Source organism: Mytilus galloprovincialis, chromosome 11 (genome assembly GCF_965363235.1).
Source record: "Mytilus galloprovincialis chromosome 11, xbMytGall1.hap1.1, whole genome shotgun sequence".
Taxonomy (NCBI): Eukaryota; Metazoa; Mollusca; class Bivalvia; order Mytilida; family Mytilidae; genus Mytilus; species Mytilus galloprovincialis.
The window spans coordinates 33,309,260-33,314,809 of NC_134848.1; the positions used below are offsets into that span (position 1 = coordinate 33,309,260).

At 31.5% G+C, this 5,550-nt stretch overlaps 1 long non-coding RNA gene across 1 annotated transcript; it reads left to right on the forward strand.

The window, feature by feature from the left end:
• Window positions 1-2,805: 2,805 nt before the first annotated feature.
• Window positions 2,806-3,541, forward strand: LOC143051321 (uncharacterized). Its single transcript, XR_012970703.1, has 2 exons — window positions 2,806-2,868; window positions 3,449-3,541. It is a non-coding gene; the product is annotated as an uncharacterized LOC143051321 (long non-coding RNA).
• Window positions 3,542-5,550: the final 2,009 nt, after the last annotated feature.

Below are 5,550 nucleotides of genomic sequence, written 5' to 3' on the forward strand. Positions count from 1 at the left end.
AATTAAGTTTTTTGGCACAGTGACTGATGAAGAAGCAATTGTTTATAATAAAACAGTACAAATTTGCTATGGTTAGAACCTACGGGAGCAGTACTAATAAATAGAATAGGTATGTCTTGTCAGAATAGAGGCCATTTGGGATGATGGTCGGGGAAATTGGAAAATGAGAGACGTGACTGCGAAATTGATACATCCCACACAGCCAAACGAATTGGGCTGCACCATTAAAACTGCACGCCAAGAAATAGACTTATGGTTGATTGATTGTTATCCTATTTTGGCTGAAAAAATGTCTGAAATCCAGGATCACTGGTGGTCAGTTGTTAAATTGTATTTATTATATAATCAATTTAAATAAAATTTTATTGGAAAAAAAAACTGTCAAATTAGATTTGGAGTCAGATTGCATTCTGGTTCCCATGAATCATGGTTATGGCTGAATCCATCCCATTGAATCAAGTACTCTCGTGAGCTTCCAACTGTTCTAGTGGCAATGATGCCTTTCATTCCCCATTCTGAAAGAAAAATAAAACATTGTAGTTATATGAAAAATAAACCTCCACGTAAAAGTACTATATACATATTAAAATATATGGTGTATATATTTAAAAGTTAATATCCAACGGTTAAAAGTGTTTCGAACGAGGTGATTAAATTTAGTTGTCCAGTAACTACCAAAGCATATGCTAAACTATTTGATCTTGTGTTAAAAACAGGACACAATTTAACTTCATGGAATTCTGCATACACAACTTCAGTACATAAATCTGGAGACAAATGTAATCCAAGCAATTACAGAGTAATTTCTTTAATCAAATGTATATCCAAACTATTTAGTATTAGTAGTATCTTAAATCAAAGAACGATTAATACTATGGAGAAAAAAAATAACTGATGCCCAGTTTGGGTTTAGAGTTAATCATAGATCTGCAGACAGTGTATTTATCCGTAAAACTTTGATTAATAAATATATTCATAAAAATAAAAGAAACCGTTATGTCTGTTTTGTAGATGTTTTTTAGATCTTAAGGCTTTCGACTTCCTTTGGAGAATTGGAATGCTTTATAAATTAGCTAAAATGGGTGTAGAGAAACATGTGTTTAAAATAACAAATCATCAGTTTATTCTTACTGAAGCATCTTTAAAATATAATGATAAACATTCTAGATTCTTTCTTATTGACCGAGGAGTAAAACAAGGGGACAGTATTAGTCCCACACTCTTCAATTTATTTATTAATGATATAGTTACAAAAATTTACCATAAAGGTTCAAAACCCTTGAGAATATTAAATTCTGATATAGGAAGTCTTTTGTGTGCCGATGACCTTATAATTTTGTCCGAAAGTAAAGAAGGTCTTCAAAAATAACTTATAAAATTACTGTGAAAATTGTCAGTTATGTCTCAATACTAAAAAAAAAAACTAGGGTCATAAATCAGAGAAGATTTTTGTAAAAGTTAACGACGACGGACGCCAAGTGATGAGAAAAGCTCGCTTGGCTCTTCGGGCCAGGTGAGCTAAAATGAAAATAAGTCTATTAAGATTACTGTAGAGCAATATACTTTATCGAGGCTTTATTGCTGACCAATCCCCTTTTTACCCTGAATACATAAGATTACCGGTAAAATGAGGAAATGATTTTGTTTGTATTTGCAATAGCTAGTAGTATCCAAAAAAATCTGAAAAATCATCTTTTTGTAAGGTCAAAATTCCAATAGATATTCAAAGATTCCCTTAAATTAAACTGTTCAGGTCTGGTTTAGCCTTTACTAAATGTACCAAATACAATGTTAGATTTTGCTTGGAATATAAGAACAAATCAATTCTTATACAAACCCTATGAATATAGTTATCAAAGGAACCAGGCTTATAATTTAGGACGTAAGACACGCGTTTCGTCTGAAGACTGACATGAATTTCAAAAAAGAAGCTGTGTATAAACATTAATATATATGTACCTGATCATTACCCTAAAACATCTGGTCTAAAATGCCAAAAACATCTGTCCATCTATCTAGGAGTACATTATTCTTTAGGTGAGGTTTCATCATTTCGAATTCTTTTCCAATCTGTTTAAAAAATCATGGAGTACTATTTCTTAAATGACGTACATATAATAATTAAACAATAGACATATACCTTAGTATTTTACCAGTATTATAATAATCATGATATTTCCTAAGATAAATATAATACTTTTGTACATACATAAAATTGCAACACATACTATATAGCGTGTTATTTTCATGGGGTGAACATTTTTGTTTATTTTTTGCAAATAGAACAAAATTGCCAAAATAAATTCCTTCAATTTAAAAGTGGACATCCAAAACATTTTGTATACTATTAAGTGAAAATTGTGAAATTGTTATAAGAAAACTTTGAAAGTACTTACAAATTCTGGAATCTTTATGATCCGATATTTTCCCACAATGCTTTGCATATTTCCATCATTTTCAACAGTCTGGATGAACTTTCTTCTTTGTTTGAAAGTAGACCGTTGAAGTTTAAGGATTAATGCCTTGTTTTGTTCTTGTTTGGGTTGTGTCAGCTCCTCTGCCAGCATCTTGATCGCTTCTGTTTCTGTTTCAATTGATGTACATTGTTCTAAAAATAATTATAAGAAAAGCAGATTATTATAATAAAATTAAAATTCTGGCTCAATATTGCAAGATGACTAAACTAAAAACAGACAGACAGATGCTTAAAATTAAATTCAAATGTATTGGAAGTGTTCTGGCTCCAAATCCGGAATTGTGGTTACCATTTTTGACTCTAATTTTTGAATCATCACTTTACTTCCTGCTTGTTTTGAAAACAACTTGAGATACACTTTACATGTTATTTCCTTACTGTCTCGTAACGTGGTAAGCTTTTTATATCTATAATATTGTCAAATATATTTTATTCTACCCCCGTAAACATTTTTTATGAGAAATCGTGACTGTTTATTTAACGCATCATGTAAATGTAGCGGAATTTGATGAGACTGTTATTAAAGTGAGAGGGTTAGCGCTATAGAACCAGGTTTAATCCACCATTTTCTACATTTGAAAATGCCTGTACCAAGTCAGGAATATGTCAGTTCTTGTCCATTCGTTTTTGATGCGTTTTGTTTTTTGATTTTGCCATGTGATTATGGACTTTCCAAATTGATTTTCCTCTGAGTTCAGTATTTTTGTGATTTTACTTTTTTCGTAAAGTTAAATTTTTTGATATGACATGTGTGTGTTTAATTTTACACGCCAAATTTTAAATCTATGGAACGCCATTCGGGACATTTATGTATAAGTATACATGTATGGCATGCAATTTGGGATAAAATTTGTAAATGTGTTATATGTTTTTTGGGTTATTTTCATTGTATTTTTGAGCTGATAAACATGTTGTTTATGCTTTATTGATGTTTTGATCATATTGTAAAGTTGTTAATTTTTTTCCTTTCAGTTTTTACCATACTTCTTATTGGAATGATGTACTACGCACCTATTGGATGTCATTTTCGGTGCTTTATGTGAATAAAGTATTAACATTCTATAATTTGTTGGTTATCTGGTTGTTTACCCTAGAAACAGCACAGGAAGATATAAAAAAAAAACAAGAGTTATAAATCCATCTAACATAACTACATGTATGTACCCAAAGTGTCCATGTACAAACCAGGCTACCCACTCAAAATAAGACTAATGAATGCTTAGTCACCCAATGGATTTTGTTTTGCATGTTTTACATTAAAAGTATGTGCTAAGACACAATATTCAAGTGTTAACAACGGTACTACAAAAACTATCTTGACTGCTGTACCTGTGGAATATGGTTCCAAATCATATCGCCTGGGACCTTTCTATTTAGTAGGTGGACCATCATCCGAATGCACACGTTTACTTTTTTTTGTTCCATTTCCAACTTATGTTACGGACTTTTTGTGAAAGTCTTGCTGTTAAATATGCATTAAAGACAAAGCAAAGAAATAAAATTTTATAAATTACAATACAGGAGGTGACTCCCGGCCTCAAAAATTAACAATTACATGTACATGTAACGCAAAAAAACATAATTTTAAAAGGCATGTATCTAAACAGTTTTAAAAAAAAATCCTGCCTACCCACACCTTGCTTGGCAGGATCGGGATTGGGGATTAGTGTATTCCAAACTTTTATTGATGTACATGTATATTCAAGTCATTCAAAACATATACTAGTATGCGGAGGGGATGGACAGAGGTCTCCTTTATTTTTCTCTATTTTGTTTGACAAACGTCCACTAGAAAGTCGGAAAGACTTTGTGATAATGTCACCATTGTATTTTATATGTATTTTGTTTGCTGTCTCATTAACATCATTCCAACAGGTACTGGTATTCTCTAGGAACTCTTAAAAACTATGTAAATATATTTTATTAAAAAATTCTCTATACATATAACAACGAGAAATAAAACGACAAATACAAATAACCTCGGGTATAAAAAGTTTATTTAACAGGTTATCCATAACCAAACATCCAAGGTCAACACTCATACAATCATACCATATTACGCGTGAAATAAAAATGCTCAAGCAGTTATTGCATTCACCATCTATGGTATTTAAATGCTAGTACAGTATAAGAATATAAATACATCCAGCACGCCATATCTCTGGTATTCTTCTATGTTGACGTCTTTTATGTGTGCTGGTCTGAGATGTCTGTTGTTTTTTACAAGTCTCAGCAACTGTTTCATTTTTCTATTCCATACGGGACCGTGAGCGGAATAATCGGACAAACCATGTACAAATAAATAAGCATGAACAAATTCATGGACAATTATTGCAAAAAGTTCTTCCATATCACTTTCATTAATTGTTGCATAAACATCACTCAGTATAATTCAATATACATAAAAAAAATTGTGGTATCGACTATTGTAGTGGCAACAATTGTTTCTTTTTCTTCGTGTAGTCTATTAGACCAAAATAGTCCTCATTTGCTGGCTTTAATTTATCGTCCGTAATTATGTTGTTGAAAAAGTTATACATAATCGACGCTGTCTCATTTAGACGATGAAGTTGATGAGGATCAATGCCTTCCCTGAATTGTTCCAAATAATTCCTTTTTTGTTGGTTTCTCTCTATGATATACTTTATTTTGACCTTCTGCTCAGTGTTTGTTTTTTTCTTTGGTCGGGTTGTTGTCTCTTTAACACATTCTTCATTTCCATTGCCAATTTTACAATGGTACGTAAATTAAGATTTTATCCGAAAGACGGATTTATACAACTATTGAATATTGTAAATGTTCAATGCATAAATGTGCAGATCTAGATCGAACTTGCTTTGCTTGGTGGCGAAAGTACGAATATAGAAAAATCACAGATTTGTATTACAACTAGAAAGTCCTAGAAAAAAGAAATCATCAGAATTTGTATATTGTTAGTTATTCTGTACATGCATAACTATAATGCGAACCCGAAGTTGTGAAATCGCAAATAAGCGTGAATTATTTGGAAAAGCGACGGTTCTATGAAAACCTTTTGTCAATTTCAAGTTATGTTTCAACATCATTGTAATATA